Source organism: Anas platyrhynchos, chromosome 3 (assembly GCF_047663525.1).
Source record: "Anas platyrhynchos isolate ZD024472 breed Pekin duck chromosome 3, IASCAAS_PekinDuck_T2T, whole genome shotgun sequence".
Classification (NCBI taxonomy): domain Eukaryota; kingdom Metazoa; phylum Chordata; class Aves; order Anseriformes; family Anatidae; genus Anas; species Anas platyrhynchos.
Genome location: NC_092589.1, coordinates 69035979 through 69060480, shown reverse-complemented (window position 1 = coordinate 69060480; position 24502 = coordinate 69035979). Strand labels below are relative to the sequence as shown.

Here is a 24502-nt window from a genome sequence, read left to right as displayed (position 1 = left end):
CTCCACCACCTCCCTGGGCAGCCCGTTCCAGTGCCTAACAACCCTTTCAGTAAAGAAGTTCTTCCTAACATCTAACCTAAAACTCCCCTGGCGTAACTTTAGCCCATTCCCCCTCGTCCTGTCACCAGGCACATGGGAGAACAGGCCAACCCCCACCTCTCTACAGCCTCCTTTAATGTACTTATACAGAGCAATAAGGTCACCCCTGAGCCTCCTCTTCTCCAGGCTGAACAAGCCCAGCTCCTTCAGCCGCTCCTCATAGGACTTGCTCTCCAGGCCCCTCACCAGCTTCGTCACCCTTCTTTGGACCCGCTCAAGCACCTCGATGTCCTTCTTGTAGCGAGGGGCCCAAAACTGAACACAGTACTCGAGGTGCGGCCTCACCAGAGCCGAGTACAGGATTGTGTAGTTCATCTGTACTTTTCCCTTTATTGAGAAACTACAGGGGCTCCTCCAAGTCCAGCTTATTTGGGGGCACTTTAAAGATCAGGTAAACCTTTGTGATATGGCAGAGGAGAACTGGGAATACAAATACCAGCTGCCTGCATGGGTGACAGCAGTGAGAAACTGAAGACTGTAGTCATCATCATCATCGAACGGCTTGGGGTGGGTCAACCTCCTGAGACAACAGTGGTGGAAACATCCAGAACAATCCCTCGCTAAGACAGCAAAGTTTATGATAGGGAAACAGAGCTCCCTTCCAGAGCAAGAAACAATAGCAGGTCTTAAACATCTCTTTGCTTTTGCTTTCCTCCTGCTTTGCATTACTTTGCTCCAGTCCTGCCTTTGCTACAGCTGCACAGGGGAGAAGTACTGTGCATCTACAGAAAGTGAATTCATTGTCAGTGGTTTCATCTCACTTATCTCTGTAAAATGTGTGTACAGCTGTCCCTGTACACAGTGATAGATTCACAGAGTACAAGAATGAAGTTACACTTGACAGAAAAAATTGATTACAAGTCCAGTGGCTGATGCTGGCACCTGGCATCCCACCTGAGAGGGTTTGTGACGGTGCTTGCAGGGCATTAGTGTAGGTGATATTGCTGACACGGAGCTGGGCTGCTCTGATTATCTTGGTGTGAAAATTTTAAATTGGTATAACTGAGAAACATAATGCAGGAGATGATGGCTTTTGCATTTATTTTAAAGCTTTAATTTTAGGTTTACGAGCTCTTCGCAGAGTTGAGTGGGTTTTTTAAGATCAATTTTCTGGGTCTGCAGTTTTAAACTCTGCTTTAAATTCCAGTTTGGAGTGAAATGAATTGCATGGTCTCTGCTTAGCCCAAGTAGACCAAATCTATTGGGCCTCTTAATAAGCGGATAAACGTTGTTGCCTTGAAGGCAGAAGATAGGATCCAGCGTGACACTGCGGGCATCATGACTTCTCTTCGAAGAGAAAATGCTCCCTGGCCTGCTCTGTTCGTTAACTTTCACAAGCAACAGTTGTTTGGAGAAGTCTTCCCAGGCAGAAGGCATTCATGTGCCTGTTTGGGTGGAGGGGGGGAAGCACTGTCTTGCCCAGAGACACTGATTGCCCTTGGGGTGAGCTTTTTATCAGGACGATAGCGCCGATAACTTATTCTTTACAGAACTAAGAGAGGCCTCGAGATTAACTCCCCTTGTCCTTACGGGGGACTTCAACTTGCCAGACGTTAACTGGGAGTGCCACACGGCTGACACGAGCAAGTCCAGGAGGTTCATGAAGCACCTAGATGATAACTTCTTGGTGCAGGTGCTGACGGAGCCAACTAGGAAAGGTGCCCTCCTAGACCTGTTGCTAGAAAACAGAGAGGGTCTGGTGGGAGATGTGGTGATTGGTGGCCGCCTCGGTCATAGCGACCATGAAGTGGTTGAGTTCAAAATTTACGGTGACAGAAGGAAAAGTGCCACCAAGACCTCATCCCTAGATATGGGGAAGGCGGACTTCAGGCTGCTCGGGGAACTAGTCAGCAAGGTCCCCTGGGAAGCTGCTCTTGAAGGCCTTGATGTCCACCAGTGCTGGTCACTCTTTAAGCGATGCCTCCTAGAAGCACAAGAACAGGCAATTCCTAAATACCGCAAGTCAGGCAGGCGCGGCAGGAGGCCGGCGTGGCTGAACAGGAACATTCTTACGGAGATTAGGCGGAAACAGAGAGTGTTTCGCTACTGGAAGGAGGGCCGGGTGACATGGAAAGAATACAGGGATGCTGCTCGTGTCTGTAGGAAGAAAATTTGTGTGGCTAAAGCACACCTAGAGTTGAAGCTGGCTGTGTCTGTGAGAGAAAATAAAAAGGGTTTTTTTAGATATGTGAATGGAAAAAGGAGAACTAAAGAATACGTAGGGCCGCTCCTTGACAGGGAAGGTCTTCTCACAGACGATGACATAGGCAAAGCAGAGACGCTTAACGCCTTCTTTGCCTCTGTCTTCAATGCCGATGATGGGCTTCGGGACCCAGGGTGCCCCGAGCTGGAGGACCGGGACGGTGGGGATGACAAACTCCCAACCGACCCTGAACGTGTGCGGGATCTGCTACTCCACCTGGATCCCTACAAGTCCATGGGTCCGGATGGGATTCATCCCCGGGTGCTGAAGGAGCTGGCGGACGTCATCGCGGAACCTCTCTCAATTATTTTTCAACGATCCTGGGAGTCTGGAGAGGTCCCGGTAGACTGGAAGCTGGCAAATGTTGTGCCGATTTTCAAGAAGGGTCAGAAAGAAGACCCTAGCAATTACAGGCCTGTCAGTCTCACATCAGTGCCTGGTAAAATCATGGAGAAGATGGTTCTCGAACGTATTGAGGCGCACCTGGGGGACAAAGCAGTCATTGGTCCCAGCCAGCATGGGTTTGTGAAGGGTAGGTCCTGCCTAACTAACCTGATTTCCTTTTATGATAAGATCACCCGTATGGTAGACCAAGGGAAACCAGCTGATGTGATTTTTTTGGACTTCAGCAAGGCTTTTGACACGGTTTCCCATAGGATCCTACTGGACAAAATGTCCAGCATACAGCTAAATAAAAACATCATACGATGGGTGAGCAATTGGCTAACGGGCAGGGCCCAAAGGGTTATGGTGAATGGGGCTGCGTCAGGCTGGCGGGCGGTCACCAGTGGGGTCCCTCAAGGCTCCATTTTAGGGCCGGTACTTTTCAATATTTTTATAAACGATCTGGATGTAGGAATAGAAGGCATTTTGAGCAAGTTTGCTGATGACACCAAACTTGGAGGAGTTGTGGACTCGAATGAGGGTGGAAAGGCCTTGCAGAGGGATCTGGATAGGTTGGAGAGCTGGGCGATCGCCAACCGCATGAAGTTCAATAAGAGCAAGTGCCGGGTCCTGCACCTGGGACGGGGAAACCCTGGCTGCACGTACAGACTGGGCGATGAGACGCTGGAGAGCAGCCTAGAAGAGAGGGATCTGGGGGTCGTGGTAGACAGCAAGTTGAATATGAGCCGGCAGTGTGCCCTGGCAGCCAGGAGGGCCAACCGTGTCCTGGGGTGCATCAAGCACGGCATCGCTAGCAGGTCGAGGGAGGTGATTGTCCCGCTCTACTCTGCGCTGGTGCGGCCTCACCTCGAGTACTGTGTGCAGTTCTGGGCACCACAGTATAAAAAGGACATGAAACTGTTGGAGAGTGTCCAGAGGAGGGCTATGAAGATGGTGAAAGGCCTGGAGGGGAAGACGTACGAGGAACGGCTGAGGGCACTGGGCCTGTTCAGCCTGGAGAAGAGGAGGCTGAGGGGAGACCTCATCGCAGTCTACAACTTCCTCGTAAGGGGGTGTCGAGAGGCAGGAGACCTTTTCTCCATTAACACCAGCGACAGGACCCGCGGGAATGGAGTTAAGCTGAGGCAGGGGAAGTTTAGGCTGGACATCAGGAAGGGGTTCTTCACAGAGAGGGTGGTTGCACACTGGAACAGGCTCCCCAGGGAAGTGGTCACTGCACCGAGCCTGACTGAATTTAAGAAGAGATTGGACTGTGCACTTAGTCACATGGTCTGAACTTGGGTAGACCTGTGCGGTGTCAAGAGTTGGACTTGATGATCCTTAAGGGTCCCTTCCAACTCAGGATATTCTATGATTCTATGATTCTATGAGGGGGGGAAGCACTGTCTTGCCCAGAGACACTGATTGCCCTTGGGGTGAGCTTTTTCTTCATGCCGTGAACCCTTCATTCAGCACACTGCAAGCAAGTCTCGTGTTTCACAGCTGCTCATGGGCGGTGCACGTTTGCCTGGCTCCCGTAGCCTGCACAGATGAGGCAGTCAGATGATACAGACCAAAGAAATTAGAATTATGACTTCTGGTGATCGCTGGCAAACAGCTGCAGAAAGCTGTCAGGCTCACAAACAGCATCAGCATGCAAGCTGGAATAAAGGGAGCCCTGTGAATCTCATTAACTGATTCTCCACCCATCTCCATAGAAAGCAACTTTCCCTACACTCAAAACCTTGCTGGTCGCCCTCCTCTAGGAGCTGAAGTGCTCCAAGTGGGGTGACAAGGACTTTGGTGGAAAACCTACAGTTCAGGTAGTTGCAATATGTTGTGCTAACCTATACATCCTGGCTTCAAATGTGAGGTAGCTGGAGACTCAAACTGAATGACACATTTCTTGCACATGCTGATGCTTTGTTCTGTGATAGAACTTGCACACATGGTGAGTTTCTGAACCAGCTGTGGGGTGGCTTCAGAAGGAGGCCACCAGTGCATGTTCCTGGACAATGCGTTCATGAGGGTTCATCACGCTGGCTTGGAAAGTTTCAGCTGGAATAGGAACAAGGTCACCATAACTTGCTAACTCTCCTCTCTATTGAAAAATCAAGGATAAAAAAAAAATTAAAAAAAAATTAAAAAAAAATAAAAAAATGGAGTCTCAACAGCAAAATTGATGTTTTCTGAATGGAGATGAGACTGGTGCTATGAGGGACTGGCACATTAAAAAGGGTAAAAATTAAAGGCCAGGTGTTCTTTTAAAGGATATTAATGCATCTGACCAGCCTCTTTATGATAAAGAGATCATCCTAAATCCTTTTTTGTGTGTGTACACAAATCATATATAACAGCCCAAGGCAGAAGAGCAGAATGACAGACTGCCACTGCCTGTTCACAGCGACTTTTCCTTGAAATATCATTGAGGGAAAATGACAGCGCAAGCTTGTTTTCAAGCAGCTGCATTGTTTATATATATATGTATTAAAAAAAAAAAAAAAAAAAGGATGAAAAGGCAGCTATGTGTCTTGGAGATGAACAAATCTTAAAACAGTTTTATTCTATTTAATTTGTCCTTCTTTGGAAGCAGAGGATACATACCACCAATGAAGCAATGAACTTGCCCGTCACTTTCGACGAGGGGGGAATATGGCTCAGCAATAGCTGTGGCTGTTCCCAAGGCATGCCAGGATCCAAGCCAGTTTAAATGGAGGTGTGGGAGGACCAAGAAGTAGGCTGCGCACAGAAGCTCCTGGCTAACCTCCTGCATTGGGAGATGCAGATACCGGGCTCAGAGCACACTACAGAACCAGAGGGAGAAGCTTTGTGAATAGCTGGTGCTGGGGAGAGAGGGAGATTAACTGCATTTCTCGTGCACATAAAAGAAGATATGATTTCTGTTTGCAAAATTCCCATAAAAATCATGTTCTTGTATTGCTGAGCAGTGTCTCATAACATCATGTGTGCACAGGGAAGCTAATGTACAAAGGAAGGATACATATTCACTATCGCAGCTTGACTGTTTTTATAATATTACTTAAATGCCAGTACTTGCCGTGCTTTCTAAATGTTGATCCAATTTATGAGAGCTTCAAAGAAAGTGTGTGGGTGGCTGATCAGTCTGATTCTTTTTGCTGTTTAATATGAAACAGTGCTGTCATTTAGCAAAGAGAGAAAGGAATGATCCCGCATTCCTGCATATTTCTACTTCTTTTTTTTTTCTTTTTTTCATTTTCAGACATGTAAATTGAGATGGCTAAAGATACAGGCTGTCTAGTGCATTGCTATTTACTGTGATTTATTTAAACCCATCTTACATTGATGCTAACAGAAAATCATTAAAATCAAAGTTCCTTCATTGGCTTGCTTGGAAAAGAATCTAAGGGCTCAGGCTAGTTTTAGCATCACAAAGTGTTATAAATACCAGGGTGCACCCAGTGACTCAGAGCAGCTAAAGATACAGGTCTTCATGCAGACACGTACTTACCTATATACCTCAGGTTAAGCCTGAGAGCTATCCAGCCTCGATCCAGCAAGTCCTTAGGCATCTAAATGGTGATAGAAACTCAGTTAACCTTTTCCACTTTCCCTACTAATAGCATCTAATTAGGTACAGTGCTGTTCAGAAAGCTTTTTCCTCACTGAATTTTGAGAGGAGATACCTGAGGAATTCCTCATTTAAAGGCAGAAGGTTGGAGTTGGAGGCACCACTGCCAGGGTGGTGGCTGTAAGAGCCACATCTCATCACAGGCTGGGACATTGTCCCTTTTTGTCAGAGAAATACAGACTTTTCAGACCTTTCTTTCCAGTATGCCATTTCTAACCACTAACACTGTTTCAACTAAGGAAACAAACCGGGGGGAAGCTCACCCAGAGTCCCACTCGTTGTGCCGTGGGTAGGAACCTTCTCTGCATCCTCCAAGAGCTCCAACGAGGCACTTAGATAAAGGATGTGCATTTGAAAAGTGAACATTGAGAAACCAGACTGACAAGAGAAAAACACCACAGCCTTTAGGGTCTGCCAGGCTGTTTTGTTTGCATTACAGGACAATGACGACAAGCATTTTGGATGTTTGATGCCAAACTAATTTAAAAGACCTTGCATCTCAGTGTCAGCTTGAATCTCTGTCACTGGCACCAGTGCCAAATTTGGCACTGAACCATCATTCCCACGATGGTATTGCTTCTGAACTGACACTTCTGCTCCATCGCCTGCAGAGAAACGTTCAGAGAAGAGGCCAGGAGGTCAGCTTTAACCTAACCTTGGTCCCTCATCAAGAGGAGGGCTCTGAAGGAAATTGAAGGTACACTTAGGCAATCACGTTTTCCATCCTATTTTTAAATAATCGGTACTGTGGGTATGCCAGCTGCAGAAATGTCATGACTGTAGCTCCTAGAACGTGAAGAGTTTTAAGATACAAGAAATCAGTACCAGCAAATGCTACTTGATGGAATTTGATAAAAGAGCAATATGCAATGTTGTATTCTCTACCGACATAGAAAACAGCACAGAAACTAAAAGTAGATGTAAAGAACTAGTAATTTTCTCATAACTGTGTCTTCTTTTAATTGCAATGTGTATGACAGCCTGTGAATACTGCTAAGCACTGGATGAAAATACAGAAGACTAAATGATCAGCATGTGAAGTAAAATGTGACTTTTCAATTGCTTCTAGCTGACAGTAGCTCAGGTTACTTGCTGTTACATATGGAAGCACTTTCCCCCCACAGTGTTAGGATGGTAGATCTTCTTTAGCTCTACCAGCAGACTCAAACATGATGTGTACAGAAAGCAGGACATGGACCCACTTGCAACATAACAGAAGAGAAAAAGTGGATTTCAGCATCTGCTGGCTTATTTTTCATTGCTCTGTAGCAATATCTTTGTTCATAGAAGTATATACTGAAAGCTTATTGAATTTAGGGATGGCAAAGATCTCAGCGGTCACCCAGCTGATAACCGTGTCAGTTATGGTTGGTCCCAACATCTAATAATACCTTAACCATACTGCTCCTCCAGGTCTGTGGGAAACCAGGAAGGTTTTGCACAAACTGCAGCAAATTAGTGAGAAGTGTGCTTACTGTTGAGCATTCTCATTTAGGCTATGACAGAGACAAGAATTGTTTTTGTGGAGGAGGATTTCTGTCAAAAACAAAACAAACAAACAAAGCTGTGCATTTCCAGTGATATATTGCCTGGTAGATCTGTAAACCGAACTTTCCAGAGCCTGAAATTCTGATTTTGTTCCACCCAGTCAGGCTGGATATCTGTTCACATTGCCTGACTTCCTAAATTATCTCTAATCAGGCGTTAGACTTTGATGTAAAAATCTACCCTTACATAAAGCTATATGATCTTCTTAATGCGTGACAGAAAGAAGAATCTTTGTCAGTTACTCAACCTGATCTCCAGTCCTAGCTTACATTAAAACAGCAGCCCACCCCCCTTCTTCCACCTCTGTTTATTCTCACTCAGAAAAACCAACCCTAACTCCTGTTACGGACAGAGGCAAATCGGAAAACCTTTCTGAAGAAGACCCTCTGAACCAGACAAGTGCTCGCCATTAGCACTGGAGAATGACATTTACAACACCATTGACTTCTGCAGGGATTGCTTTTAACTTCCTGACCCTCACTCCTTGTCGAGTTTCTTCGCTATGGGGTAGCTTGGGACTATGTGGTGTCTTAGATTCAGATTTAATCTGTTAGTCGTGACTTGGGATTCAATGTGTTAGTAAAGTTCAATTGCATTTTTATTACTACTTTAAGCATGTATGCCACTAAATCTTTTTTCTGTTTCTGTGTTTTTTTAACTTCCACAGATTACTAAGGAAACTGCTTTTCTACCAGGAACGCACCAGTGCTTTAATTCCTCAGAAACAAGCAACAAGGCTAGATTCCATGCATTGATTTTTTTTAAGGACTCTGTCTGCTTTGTGAACTTCTTTGGCATACTATTCATTTTTTGAAATCCAATTAAATTACTCTTTAATAAGAGTTCTCATTTCTCCTCATCACTTTTTTTTTTTTTTTTTTTTTTAACTTTTAGAAATTGCAAAACATTTCTTGTTCAATAGGTGCTAGATGTTTGGACTTTATTGTTTATTTTTACTGAAGACTTCCATATCACAGTGGGTAGATGGAAAATCTAATTATAGAAAATGGACTGTTCCTAGCAGTGTGTATACAATCTTGAAGCCTATAACAAAATCTGTCTAGACTACAGGTATATTCAGGACACTGGAACTTCATGCTGAAATTCTTTCAGATTTCAAGGTAACAGAAACTTTTTTTAGTATAGACCTGGCCCCGTTCCATTGTTTTGACAGATCCAAAATGAGAAAGGGCATACTTTCCATTATTTAAAGTTCCTAGAGATTAGGTTAACTCCATCAATTTGAATTATAAGAATGTTACTCTTCCCATTATGCACCTATTATCTAGCAGCACTTATAAAACTTCTTCCTATAATAGTGCAAATACCACTAGAGCAAGTATTTTTAGCTTCATGCTCAAAATGGTACATGTATAAATCATTTAGGCAGTCACCAACAAAATCTGAATAAAAGAGTTTGAAAGCTGTGGTTCATACTCTGTTATTGCTCCTAGAACATCTTTATCAGGGATATCCATGTAAAATGGTACTCAGCGTGATTTGTCCTTACAGGCAGTCATTCCTAAAGCATCTATGGATTTTGTCATTGCCAGCTAGATTTGGTTTGGTTTCTTCTTAGAGAAGGATAAGCATCATGGCATGGGGTTATCTTCTGGTGCCAGAGAGGGTCAAAAGAACCTTTAAACACAAAGTTCAAGATTTCAGACAATTCCTGCAGACTGTTGTCCTGATCCACATGCTTTATGCTTTACCTATTCCCACAGCAGCATCTCCTGAGCCACAGTCAGCTTAGTTAACAAGACCTATGCTGGCTCATTCCCGTGCTTGGCTGTCACAAGGAGAAGAAATTATAATTACTTGTCAGATATCAGGGGCTGATTGCTATCTGCTTGAGGTTAGAGCAGTGAGATTTCTGTCATGCTAGACCAACCTCTTGGAAGTGCTAAGAGAGACTTTGCTCCAAGCACTGATTTGGCCTTAACTAACAACAGGTACCACTACAAGAGCTCTGAATTTGTGTTAACTAATACTTTTTACTTGCTGCATTTTGTTTTCCTTCAGGTTATAAAACTCTTTTTTTTTTTTTTTCCTTCTGGATTTTTGTTTGTATTCAGACAAAGACTATCTCCAGTACTTTAAAATTACAGTCACCATGCAAGGGCAAATAGCAAAAACAGAGTTCCAGTTGGCAAACATGATCTGCTGGGCGTGCAGCTGATCACTGTACTGCAGCAATTAAGTATTGACTCAGTGTGTGTGTGGATACACTCCCTAACAGTAGCTGAAATAGCAGATTGTTACTATGCAAGTCCCTGATGGAAGGAAGGTATCAATAAGGGGGAAGCAGAGAAGACAAATAGTGACGGGATTTAGTGAGGATAAAAAAATAGAGCAATCAGCTTTTTGGTTGCTATGCCTCTGTTTTGTCAATGTGAGGGAAGAATTTTGACAAGAATGTGATCTCTGCTCAAAATATCATGATATTTTGTGTGCCTGACTTGCCCTTTGTACATGGATTCTATATTCCAGACTTCTTGCTATGATGATATAAGGGTTTAATCTTCTCCCTGAAAAACAGCAATTTTATTTAAGGTGTTCTTTCAACATCTGTCTTGATTTTTCTGTGGTTGTTATACAATTTTGAAGTCCTTCCATTTATGTGCCTTGTTCTAGGAATGCCGAGCACTACTTGTGTTTTGGTGACATCTTCTGGATAAGGTTGCCACTGGAAGGAGTAATTAATATACACCACCAACTAACCTTCTTTGTACTTGTTTCTGAACCATTTTGGAAAAAATGCACATCTGCCTTGTTCCAGTGATTAGTATCCTATCTGAAATTTAGTAATGGGTTTGAGGCTCCAAAGTGAAAGATGAAAACTGAGCTGATTAGAAATACAAACAGAAGTTGCTCATGTGGTGCTTCAGGGATGCAATGCGGTCTTTTGTCTTGCACTTGGATAATAGATTTCTTTAATTGCATTTATGCATCTCACTGTTTTTCTTCTTAAGACAGGTCTGTGCTGTGCTTACTGTTGGCTAGACTAATCAGAGAAAAAGAAAGCCTTTCCTTGCTTACAGCAAAAATACCCATAACCAAGCTTCCTGCCTGCAGCAGCAGATGCATAGAGGAGAGGATAAAGGGCAGGGTAAGCCAGGACCAATAATTCCCAGAACATATTTCTAGCCACAGGCAGAAATGCTGTGTGGGGACCTTGAGTCAGAGGTGGTAACTTGTATGTGATAGAACGTGATAGGTTTTTCTTCAGCCAGTTTTTCCACATGCTTTTTTGAGCCCGAAGAAGCTTTGGCATCCACAATGAAAGTCCAGAAGTGGCATCCATAACACTACTCATTAAGTTTATTATCTTGTCTCCATTTTGTGTGAGGATCAAACTCTTCTTTGTGGTTTGTTTTTGAGCTAGACACTTGCTAGTGTCAGTTGATGCCCCATTTGTTTGTATTGGAAGGGACAGCAAATATCCCTATTTGTTTCTTCTACAACACTTGCAATTTTATAGATGACAGTTCTCTCTCAATCTCTCTTTTTTATTTTCTGTTTTGAAGAGTCTTAGTAACTTTAATTGTTCCTCATCTAAAAGCTGCTCCACACATTTGAGTGTCCTCCTATGGAACATACCCAGGTTTACTTTGCCATCTTTGAGAACTTCCCACAGCACTCAGGGTACAGATGCACCCAGTATCCCAGCTGTATGTTTGGGGCTTGTATCCTGTTCCAGATAACTCTGTCTATTCTTTTCTTTTATTCCCCCCTCTTTCCCCCTCCGCCCCCCCCCCTTTTTTTTTTTTTTTTTTTTTTTTTGTCACTACTGGGCTGACATTCTAGTGGGAAACTGCACTTCATCTTCTGTTCCGTAATGCAATTGCTCATCATCACAAAGTCCTCGAATAGCCCTCTACAGTTCTTCTCTTGACCCCCATCTATAATATCTTGATTTCTAGCACCAGAAGAAAACTGTTTTAACTTTTTTCTTTCCCAGATCATGTGTGGATGTATTGGGTGCTATCAGCTTGAGCACAGATGTATGAGATCTCACTCTACCATGGAAAATATCTTTTCAGCTCTGCCCTCTGTTTCCTGTCCTCTAACAAGTTACCTACCCATGCCAGGCTATTTCCATACACCCTGGGGCACCATTTCAAGAAGAATTAAGCATTGACCTCAAGCTACTTTCCTATCCTGGTTCATGCGAAAGCTGTCATGGCAGGGCGGTGGAACTGGATGGTCTTTAAGGTCCCTTCCAACCCAAACCACTCTGTGAGCCTGTGATTCTGTGAAAACTTATTCCCACAAACCTTGCTGAAGCAGGGTCTCCCCATATACTGCCATCACCCTAGTACTCCCACCTGCCCATTACTTGTTCTTTCTGACACCCCATTTCGCAATGGGGCAGTTGTGCCTCCAAAACATTTCACTGCTAACAACCCAGCACTTGGCAAAGAAGCAGCAAAGCCTGCAGCTGCTCAGCATTCAGCAAAGATGAAATAACATTCAGCAAGGGAAAAACGCCTCTGTTGTGGCTTACGAGCAAGTAGTAAGCTTAGGCATGACTCTACAGTACATTAAGCTGCTCTGCAACACTTACTTCAGCTTCATGGAAAAGGCAGGGTGGGTTATGACCGGGCGCCTGAAATATTCAGCACAGTGCAAATCCATGATGCTGTTAGCTGGGGTAATGTGTTCACACAAAAGCAGCTCTAATCTTCAGTGGGAGGGAAACATAACTGCCTACTGACACAAGGAGGGGAATTAATTTTTATTTGGAAAAGGAGTTACTGAAACCAAGTTTCCCATACTTGCTGTCACAAAAGGTTAGGGTGGGCAGTGGTTTAATAGGGCTGTAAAGGCAGGAGTTTTATCAGTTTTATCAATTTTCAAAAGAAGTTTTATCATTGTTTTCACTTCCTAGTAAAGTGTTTACAAAGATTGGGGCACGGAGTGACAACCAGTAGGTCTCAGCATTTCCCTCTCCCCAGTAGCGACCAATTCACCACGCGAAGCATGTAGCTGCAGTCTGGGTGATGCTGAGCAACCATCCGAACCACGTCACAGCTGCATTTCCTTCCTGCCCATCACTGATGAACACCAGTGAGGCACTACAGTGAAAGCCACCTGCCTGAGAGTGGACAGAGGTTGACATTGGGGCTGAAAATACTCAAGCCAGAACATCTGCACACCATATACCACCCTGAGCACTGCCAACATCTGTGGCCATGTCATGAATTTGCCAGCCATCTGCAGCACTGAAGTGAAAAATCATTGCACTGCTACCAGCAGCAGATGCTGCAGGTATTGTACAGCTGCTACAGCTCGTTGGACACAAGGCCCAACCACCTTATCCCTGCTGTAACGAAATTTGGCAACTTCTGCCATTCTCAGGGAGACAGAGTATGATGCTGAGAAGACTGCTCTGTTAAAAGTCCTGTAACTTGATAAGCTTCTGGTTGAAGAGTTTAATGATTTTCTCTCACAAAGACGGATGGCTGTTCCCCAAGTGGCTCTGAACCACTTCCTTCCCTGGGCAGCACACGTGTGCTGGAGCACTCGCTTTTCTGAGGCCTGATAGTGACATTTCAAATTTAATCATCATTTAAAATCCCAGCAGGAACCAATTTCAAATCTAATCTAAATCGAATGAAATAAATAGGCTTACACCACAGATGAATTTGCCCTGATCTATTTCATGCCTTTCAGGTGTCAAAAAAGTCCCAGAAGTTCTGAAGTGGATGTTGAGGAATATACAATGCCTCTGTTGCGAGATGTGAACATCTCATTAGTCAGAGACCAACAGCAGGTTTGTTTCTCCTGGAACATACCAAGAAAAATTCATTAGCTGGGAAGTCAGTGGAAGCCTTTCCATTGATCTTGGTTAAAGGGCTCTTTTTCTGTAGATGCAGTATCTCCTTAGCACTGCAATGGGTTCATCCACAAGCTCCCTTGTGGGTGTGACTCTTGTGACTGTGGCAGCTTGTTTTCTACAGGCCAGGATGGCTGTTTCTTCTTTGCTCCCTGCCGTGTGCACAAAAAATTAAATGTGGAGCATGAGGTCAAGTAGACAACCCACCTGTAGGACATGAATTTGCAGTGTTTTCTAGCACTTTAAAGTCTAATTGAAAAATCAATATCCTATTATTGAAAAATGTAGTTCCTATTGTTTTTTCTCTGAGCATCTCTGCATAATTTAACTTTTTTTTTTTTTCCATTTTCTTTTTCTGATTCTAGCCTTAGTTTCAAAGTCCTCTATCATGAGCACCAGGCATTGTCCAGCACAGGTTGTGCTTTTTCACCTACATCTCTAATGCCGTGTGACAGCAAATTATTTTCAGTTTGGGCAGTACTCTTCATAAAATGCCCTGAATGACAGTCAGTGCAAATTCTCTTTCTATCTAGGCAAGAAAGATGATTTCACAGTGGTTAATACACTAGATCTGCACTAAGCAACTCTCAGATTCAGCTGCCTGCTCTGCAACAGCTAAGGAATTCTGCCTTTGTGTTCCTTGTATGTAGTAAACGTACTCCCTCCTTCTGCTTGTTTACTTATCTTGGCTGTTTGATTTGTTAGCTCCTCAGCTCAGGGGCTGTCTTTGATAGGACTGAGCTGTGCAGTGTGGTTTGGCATTTTAAAGACAAGGTGCAAAGAATTTGCCTTGGAGATTTTCAGGTATTGACCTTAAAACAAGAAAAGAATATTAGATATAACCGTATAAATAATACAGAGCACTCCAACATCCAAACGTCCTATAGCTTTTGAATAGGAACTCTAAGCATCTTTATATCTTTTATATAAATATATATATATAGCCAAGAATCTCTGAATCATGTTAAAAGTTGCTGGTTTACTTTTGTTTAATTAAACTTTACTGTGCAAAGCCCTTGGCTCTGTCTGTGCAACCACTGCTCAGCAACAACTAAAAACATCAGTGTCTTATCACCACTATTTTCATCACAAATCCAAAGCACAGCATCATATGAGCCTCTATGAAGAAAATTAACTCTATCCCAGCCAAAACCATAACATATGTACAAGCCCGTTAGATGATCAATGATTATGGTTCTGAAAGATGCACAATTTAAATTAAATACATCAGACAAGTCCTGCTGCAAGTGGCAGCTCGTTTCTCATGTTTTGATGTGGCAATTTTTAACATACATATGCTTAAGTGCTGGTAGATTTTGAGGTCTCCAGAGCCTGTGTGCTTTGTGTCTAATACTGTTCTGTAAGAATGGCATCATCATGTGAGAAATTCATTAGTTTAGACAAGATGTATTGCTGAGATTTGCATTTCAATTACAGTGAGATAAGTAGATTTAAAATTAATAGATTTTAGATGGCTTTTTTTTTTTTTTTTTTTGACCATGGTTGTTGAGTCCAGAGGTACTGGACTTCGATATATTTACCAGTTCAAAGCTCCTCTCTCTACTTATTTAAAATTGTGGATGCAGCTCAGGTAATGCATATAACCAATGGAGAATAGAAGAGTTCCTGGAAACTATTAGGAGTGATGGAGATCCTTATGTCAGGGGTGAAATTGGCCACTGACGGAGTGAGTGCCATGAACTGACCTAATTGGAAGCAGTGAATTCATGGATGCCTTCTGCTAACTTTGTCCTGGGCATGGAAATAGATCTGAGCAGTTGCCTGGTTCAAGGCCTCACAAAACACACCTCTATGAATCTTCAGAGTAGCTCTATAACAAGAAGACAAGAGTTTGTCCCTTTGTGCTTCACTCTTTTTCCTCCTCCCTTGTAACAACCTAAAGGCACTTGCCTGGGACTTGGAAATCTTGTGTTCTGCCTTCGCTGGAGTCAAAGTGGATTTGTATCATCTTTACCCCAGTCCCCTGGGTGAGTCTGCAAACCGGTAACCAGGTAACCTCGGGGGCTGCTGTGAGCGTGGTCCAGGACACAAGGTTTGCCAGGTCCAGTTGAAAAGACAGCATCAAGGTGGCTGTTTCTCTGCCTTCAGCTGCTGGAGGTGGGCAGACACAGACCTTGTCCCTGCCTCCAGGACTACCCAGACAGTGGCTGAAAACAGAGAGGTCCATTGTGGATGTGAAGAGCAAATAGATTAAATTTTGTCTGTAACTTACAGGATGAAGGCTTACATATTTAGCGCGAAGTCATTTCCACTCCTGTCTGATATTACTTTTTTTTTTTTTTCTTCTAGCACCTTTAGCCTGGCAAGGAAAAAAAATAAAAGTGAAAATAATATATAAATTTCAATGCTAACTTAATAACTTCTACTGCTTTGTAGGAATTGCTCTTTGTAGTGACAGCCATCTTTAGTGTGTGAAATATTTTATGAATACCTTTGAATGAAATAGGCTGAGTGTCTGTCGGGATATAGACACCTCCATTGCTCTGAATTTTAATGAAATGTCAGGGGGAAAAATAAGATTAAAACTTCATGCATCTTTTAAAAGAGAAATTTGGGTCATCCTGCACAAATGTTGAATCTCTTTTTGTGAGAGAGCAGAGCACAGTGCTCGTCCCCCGGGGAGGAACACCTTTCTGCACTTCACCATTCTTTACCCCATGCCTCATCAGAGGGGTCAAACGTTCAGCCAGGGAGAGACCGAGTGCGCTGTACAAACGAGCGTGCACGATGCATGCTCCTGACAAGCTGCTTCTCTTCCCTTCTTCCCCTCTACAGGCATCATTCCCTTTCCATTGCAACCCAGGTAAGCTGAGTAAACCTCCCGTGTCTCCCATTTTCAGCCGTTCCCAGCAGGAATGGGGCAGTGCTCCCCAGCCAAGTGCTGCCTGTGCAGCGCCGTGCCGGGCGTCAGACACCAGCAGGAGCCTGGGCAGGTCAGTCTGGCCAGCTGGCCCAGCCACACACGTGCTTGCCATCAGGAAAAACAAGTTTACAGCTGTTGTTATGGAGATAAATTAGGACCAAAGGCTGGTTTAAACGCTTTATTTATTGTCTTTGCAAGAGGAACAGGGCAGCTAAAGGAGGAAAAATTCCTTACCGCATCGATAATGTAGCTGGTGTGCCCATTGCTAGGGTAAATGTTGTTGGTGATTAAACAGCGGCTGGAGATAAATCACTAATACCAATAAATACTAACCCGAGACAAATGATGATCCCAGCCTCCTTGTTTTCTTACTGTAGAGTCCAAGCACCTGAATAGTTTTGCTGAGTACTCAGGGAGAACTGCAGAACAGAAATGAAGCTTGAAGGATCCTGAAAGAATCTTTATTGTTATTTTTATTATTGTTGCTATTCCCAAGGTTGTCTCCACAGCCGTGCCAGCACTGCTGACTCAAAGGAGCCCAGAAAACCACCTCTGCTCCCACTTGCTGATACTGGCCACTGGGACACTTGCTGAGAGCCACAGCAGCTACCTGGCCCAGAGACACAGCACACCAACAGCAGGGTTTCTTTCAGGAGCACGAGTGCACCTGAAGAGCTTCTCTGTGGGAGGAGGAGAGATCAGCAGGAAGCCCTGCTGCCTTCCTGTACCCAAAAAGGCCCCTCCAGGAGGTTTCCATGACAGGAAGGAGCGCAGGGGGAAGCGCTGCTCCGGGTTCACCACAGACGTGTCTGGCAGCCTCCCAGCATTTCCATTTTCCTGTGTGGGACCTCACTCGGAAAGGGACAGGAAGGTGGCTGAGTGCGAGAGCCCGGCCAGACAGCACAGCCTGTGACTGAGCGAGCGAGGCCCAGGGCACAGGGAGCTCCCTCGTGTCACTGCTGCTTCCAGCGGGTCCCGGTGTGGCAGGGCCTTCTGAGACTGCTTGCCATTCACCTGGGGGGTCTTCGTAGCAATCTTTTTTTGGGGCGGACACCAAAGCTGACACAGAAAGGTCACCTCACGAGGGGACCTTCGCACAGAGGCACGTTTGTAAGAGCCAGCAGGAGGCTGGTGGCCGTGGTGAGAGTTACCACAGCCCAGCTGCCAGAGCTGTGGTGTCTCCCCAGGTGTGATGGTGCCCCATGGCCACGCTCTGAGGTTTGCTCTCCCTCATGGCCATGCTTCGCTGAGCAGCAGAAGTCGTACAGCAGCTACAGCCTTGGCACGCCTCAGCGTCTCACTCCAGAGGCTCATGGTCACAGCCAGCCCTGTCTTCAGTGCTTGTGCCACATGCGAGGAGGCCTGCGTGTTCACAAGCAAAGACATCACTTGGGGGAATCCTTGCATTCACATGTTCAATTTCTTTCTTTCTTTAAGTTTTAGGATTTTCAAAGCACCAGACTCATAATATCCATGGTTTGTGCTCTTGAACCTTGAGGCTTTGCTTGGAGTTGTATTTCTTTTTCTCCCCCCTTTGCTTTATCTGCCTTCCTCCCGCACGCCGTGCTTTTTGCAGGTGATGCCTCCGAGAATGACAGGCCCCTCAGGAAGGTCCCTTAGGTTTTGAAGCTCTGAGTCACAGTGAGGCACGCAGGAATGAGCAATCGTGGCAGGTACTGAATGGGTTATCTCTGAGTTAGTGATGCTTTTGATGAAGCCTCTCCAGCCTTTTCTTTCTCTCCCTTTGGAGAAAGAATAGGATCTGCTTGTTAGAAAGACTTTGATGGCACACACTGCCTGCACTTTGAATTAGGGAGCTGTATTGCACAAGATTTTCTTGGCATGAATGGGTAGTCTTTATTCCTCGGGTGAATTCACTTTTTTTCCACTTGAATTCATTATTTTATTTTATTAACCTCACTGTTGGATAGTTTTCCTCAATTTAATTTTTACTTGTTTTGCTCTAAAGAAACTGCTGGTCTGAAGGGTGGTACCAACATTTTCCTGTTTCATTTGCCCCTTCCTAATGATCCTGGAAGATACTGGTGTGTACGTATTAATAAACTAATTCTTCACAAGGTGATATAGTCATTTCTCCATTTTTCCTTCGCAGTAGCTATTTCACTTGCAGAGTAAATTTACTCCTTCCTGACCATTATCCACATGCCCTTACCATTTTAACAAGCAGTCTGTGGTGATGACAGACTCCTCGCTGGGCAGCCCAGTGACGACTGCCAGCCCTGAATGCTGGCCAAAGGGCACTCAAAAACAAAAATCTGCATTCTGAGATGCAGCCCATCACTAGATAAGCCATTGAGCCTGCCTATAGCTCTGCTCCTCAAGGCTGCCCCTCTATGAAGGAGAAGCTTTTATGTGAACGGAGTCTATGCTGCTGCAGTCAGAGACACTTGGATGTTTCTAAATTAGTCTGTGAGAGTGTCTCCTTTTGCCATTGCACAATATAGTAGGAAAGGGCTGTGCTGCTGAGTCTTCCTGAGGAAAAGGCCAGGCTCATTGTTCATTAGCTAGCAAAATGTCAAGCAGGCAGAAGAGGAATCGATGATACACGGAGAAGGTGCATGAGAGCAGGATGCACAGGGATTTAAGTCAGGACCGGTTTGCACCATGGCTTTTGGTTCGTCTGTGCCAGATACCAGTGACAGGAACTCACCCAGCTGCCCTCCACTCCTCCTGCTGCTCGGGCCAAACCGATCGAGCATCCCTGCACCTCTCCCCTTAGCTCTTGCTGTAAATACAGTGACCATGTTGATGTGCATGTCGTGTCACTGGTGGGCAGGAACAGTGGGCAGCAAACAAGGATTGCAGCATGGAAGGCACTGCATCGGCAGCCCTTTATGCTGGCAGTGCTGGAAGTGTAGTTTGCATCACTGAGGCAATTCTTCATCTGCCACCCCTGACGACTTAAAGTGATGTGAGGTGGGAGGACCTCGTGGTGGGTCTTCTGCTACCAAAAGCATGGAGCTGCTGGCACTTGTGTGAAGCAAGGGGGTCAGCTTCAATGGCTGTTTGCCTTTTAATCTAAAGGAAATTACAACACTGTAAAAACATCACCTGCAAGCACTGCAATCCCAGCATCCATCCACTTAAACTAATCCTGTACATTTCATTCTGTGCATATTGTCCTAATCATTGCCGCAAATCTGTTTGCTTGGCCAGGACTCCTTCTTGTGAAACTACTTCATTTCTGTACTCCTGATGTTCATTTTCCCTGTAGGAAATGAGAGAGTGTAATCTGTCTGCTGTTTGTCAAAGGATCAAACAGCTGTGCCCGAGCTTTGGAAGTTTCTCATAACATTTTCTCTCTCTTCTTCCATTTAGCACTGTGCACACTCAGCACCAAGCACCGATGGGCTGTTGAATACCTGGGCAGGGTCCTTTCAGCGAGGAGAAAGGCATCGAGGAGTGGTGGGGGTGGATGGGGCAGACTGACCTGTGCCAGGCTGGGGTGGATGGAAGGAAAGGGAGCAGGAGCTGCCAGGCAGGAGGTAAATCTGCACTCCAGGCAGCCACACAGCTCTTCCACAGTGCTTGGTTCCCAAGGAACCATTTCCCCAAAAAGCCAGATGCCTGAGCTATGCTCTAGCTTTTTCCACTGCCTTGGTCATTCCTCTGCAAGGATGTGAGGCAACAATTCTGCACCACAACGTGCAAATGCAAGGTCCTTGTGGATCCAGGGGAATCGTGCTGTGTGTACACGAAATGACAACTGTTTGGCTGAACCTGGCTCCTTTGTGTCCAGTTAGGAAACTTGTTGAAGTTTTTTTCACTCCCATCGTATGAGGAACTGATTTAGCTTTGTGCAGCTCCACTCATCCTGATCCTGGAAGCAGGATGCAGTTTTCCCGTGTTGCTGACTGCCAGAGGGTGGTAGGCAATTCAAGACTGGAGAAGTAATACCCCAGTTTTGTGCGTAGATCTTAAAAACCACTGTATTTTTCTGGCATCTAATTTCATGCATTTTCAATTTTCTTACATGCAAACGCTGATTAGAGGCGATGCTGTTCAGTTCTCGTGGAATTTGTCATCCAGATGTGTCAAAATGCTTTCCAAAGGAGGCTGTGCAATCTCCACTTGACACATGCACACACCAAGGCACCAAGATGAAGCGATTGCCCAAACCTGTCCACATCTGAAACACAGCAGGCAGCACTGCATTTGAGCAGCTTGTGCCCTATTCAAATATTCTTCTTTTCCAGGATGTGGTGCTTCTGAAATATGTTTCAGGTATGCCACAGATGCAAGGTCAAGCTCTTCTTGGTTTGCTGCCCAACCGAGGTGGGATGATGGGGAGAGACACAGATACGAAGAACTCTCCCCCTCTGAGCTGAAGCAGCCCGTGTGATGAGCTCTGCAGTGCAGCTCTTTATCAAGACCCTACAAATGCTCCTAGTTGCGAGATGGCGAGGCAGTGAGCGCTTGATTTACTGCTTAATCGCTCCACCACAGGCTGGTGAAGAGGAGCAGCACTTACCTCCTTCATGTATATTCAACGGGGCAGGCTCGGATCTGCCAGCGCGCCCGGCACCGCCAGCTCTCAGCGTGAGCATGGCTGGCTCCGTGCTTAGCAATGGAAGGCTACACCAGGGGGTTGTTTTGCTCATTAAGGTGCCCTGCGTATGCTAAGCACATGTGCTCAGCTCTCAAAGGAAATAAAGCGTTCCCCGGAGGAAAGTAAGCCTCTAGAGTTGCTGCAGGTTGTTTCAGGAGTGGCCCCACAGCACGGTGTCTCCTGTAAACCTATGGGACGGCTTCGGTCCTGCGCTCACATTTCAGCACAGAAACACTAAGCCCTCTGAGAGGGCTTTACTTTGATTTTCAGGGTCAAGTTGTTGGAAAAAAATAGTGACAGGGAAAAAATCAAGCTAGCATTACCACCTGCAACATGCCTCGAAAGTTTAACTTATTTAAATAAGTGAGAAAAATTATTGGCGTGATGTGTACTGTCCTCAGAGCTTGGGGAAAGACTTAACTGTGAGCAAATGGAAGGTGCATACAAACAAATTAGCAGCAGCACTAAACGCAGTTGTAGCTGGCTGAGAGTAGTTCACTTTCAAAGTCTGGGATCTGTTCACTGTCAAATAGAGCAATAAAGACTTACCCTCAGTGGAGGAGGCTCAGGTGAGGCATTAAAACAAGCTGGACACGCACAAATCCATGGGCCATGATGGGATACACCCACAAGCGCTGAGGGAGCTGGCAGAAAGCGCTGTGAGGACACTCGTGGTTGTCTTTGGACGGTCACAGCACAGGGTCCTGAGAGCTGGAGGAAAGCAAGTGTCATTCACATCTTCAAGAAGGGCAAGACAGAGAGATGCAGGTGACCACAGGCTGGCCAGTCTCACCTTGATCGCTGGGAAGGTGTCGGAGCACATCATGCTAGAAACAGTTTCCACACATATTACAGACAAGGTGATTGGGAGTAGTCAGCGTGGATTTATGAAGGGGAAATCATGTTTAACCAACCTGCCAGACTTCTACAACAAAATGATTTGCTCAGTAAACAAGGGGAGAGCAATGAATGATCTGATCTTGACTTTAGCAAGGCTCTCAGCTCTGTCTCCTTTAACAGCCTCATAGACAAACTGATTAATTACAGGTTCTGTTGCAATTACCACTTAATCTGTCTGTAAGCCAAGCAGCGTGCTTCTTCGTTTATCTGGAGAAAAAGACCTGGCTTCCCCTCCTGTACAAGATGTTCTTACTTTACGTGATCAAAGTCTTTAGCTTACTCTTTTGCTTTGTAAGGTCACCACTTGCAATGTACGCTACAAATGATCCGAGTTTGTTTCACTTGTGGAAATTGCAGGTGGTTTTGTTACCAATTCTATGTTGTACAAACAAAACTGCTTGGGCTTCAGAAAACTGTAGACAAAAAAATTCTATGCTCGAAGAAGCTGAGCTGTCCCAACCCCAGACAGCTTTGACCCTCTCATTATCCAGCAATTAGCCTGAGCCATGAAGGTACCTCCGCACGGAGTGCAGCAATGCCTGAAGTCCTGCTTCAGATGTGGCAACTTGCAAATGCAGCTTGGATGCTTATAGGAAGGGTTTGTGCTATGAGGGTTGTGGGCAGGATGCTTTCCCTGGAACTCGTTCCTCTTCGGTGAAAAAAGAGGGGGCAGGAGTCCATGGGATGAGCAGGGAGTTTGGTGGGCTTCCTTCTGCAGCATGAAAAGGAGGGAGAAAGCGTCTAATCGCTGGGTATTTACACCTCTCAGTGTCATTAGCATTAGATCCTAAGCACATCTTGAAGCTTAAGGCCAGCTTTAAATATCCTAAAACAGAAAATGGAGGTGCCCATTGCCCATGGAGGTGGTGGCATCACCATCCCTGGGGTGTTCAAGGGAAGGTTGGACATGGTGCTTAGGGACATGGTTTAGTGGTGATATTGGTGGTAGGCGGGTGGTTGCACCAGATGATCTTGGAGGGCTTTTCCAACCTTAATGATTTGATGATTTTATGCCTTTCCAGCATGAATAGCAGTATCCTTTTTTTTTTTTCCTCACAATTAAGAAAAGCCCTCTGTTAAAACTGCTGATTTCTCTTTGGCAGAGGAAGCATTTCTGCTTCAGAGTACAGAGTTGCTGGAAAAAGATTAATTCCCAAGTGAGGAATTTTCAGGGTCAAATCTCCTCCTATTTATGCAGGCTGGGATCAGCGATGAGCCCTCTGAAGGTCAAGGCAATGTTTAGCCAATGACTTGGGGTTTTCTTTTTTTTAAAAAAATGATCAGTTTTGTATTTATTCTTACGTTCTCAATAAATTTTCAAGTCAGGCTGCACACAGTTTGAAGCGGTGTGGGATGCCAGAGGTATTCATGCAGCCATTTGGGGCAGTTTGCCTGCTGACCTTCGGAGCAGCTGCAGCAGCGCTTTGGGGAAGGGTTGGGACACTTCTGGAAATGAGATGCAGTTCGAGCAAACAGCTTGCTTTTCACATCGGGGAAAATCTGAGCACATCCAGCTCCTTTCCCCTCAAGACACAAGCAGACCATCCAAGCAGGCCGTCGCTTTGCTGGGACGGCAGGATCCGATTCAGAGCCATCTGGGCTCTGAAGCAGTCAGGGGCCAGGAACAGGGCATACTCACTCACCGCCTCGTTACGGCGGTAATTAATTTTTATGACTGCAAGGGGGGGGGAAAGGGTGGTAGAAACAGATTGATTATAATCGGCTTTTAATTAAAATGCTGGGGCCGTAATTTAAACTCAAAATATCCTATTACTTATCTTCGCCATCTCACGGGCACTAAGGCAGGAGGAGGCAGCGTACCTGATGACCTGATTGTCAGGGGCTCCTGCAATAAAGCTCTTGGGCTGACAGCACCATCACTCAGCACCTCTCCATGCTGCCTTGTGCGGCCCCGCGTCCTGCAGGGGAGCTGCGAGCCTGCGCGAGCTCACTCTGAGCTGCGCCCTTCCTTCTCTCCCCACAGCATTGTGCTCCCCCAGCCCCAAACCCAGGCAGGCAGCGTCCGATCGCCGAGGTCAGAAACACAACAGCAAATTCAACGTGTCTGCAAGTGACTGCAGAGTCCTGTAAAATAACGCAGACAATGAATGAAGGTGGGTACGATTATAGAGAGCACAATGAGTCATTGCACAAATTATCGCATTAGCTTCAAGATCCCAGCCAAATTGGTTTCTGCAATGTGCCTTCTCCACAACACAGGCATCATAAAGGAAGAACAGCAATTAATTTGCTGTCAGACAATCAATACTGTAGGCTGGGGAAAAAGTGTTTTAACCTGTTCGAATGTGGTGATTAAAGTTGTTTGTTTTTGCTAATAGTAAATCATTACCATTTATAAATATAAAGACATCTCGTCTCATTTGAGGAAGTGGCAGTGGCAGGAGGAAGCTGGGGTCTGGGTCCTGTTTTCCTTACCTTTGCTTCTTCACTTTCCAAAATATTTT

The 24502-nt window shown here is 45.2% G+C and overlaps 1 long non-coding RNA gene across 1 annotated transcript; it reads right to left on the bottom strand.

Annotated features, from left to right (window-relative positions):
• Nucleotides 1-11632: 11632 nt before the first annotated feature.
• On the bottom strand, nucleotides 11633-23039 carry LOC140002208 (uncharacterized). The gene is made up of 4 exons (XR_011808399.1): nucleotides 21931-23039; nucleotides 21687-21848; nucleotides 15932-16003; nucleotides 11633-15851 (listed from the first exon to the last, which is right to left on the bottom strand). It is a non-coding gene; the product is annotated as an uncharacterized lncRNA (long non-coding RNA).
• Nucleotides 23040-24502: the final 1463 nt, after the last annotated feature.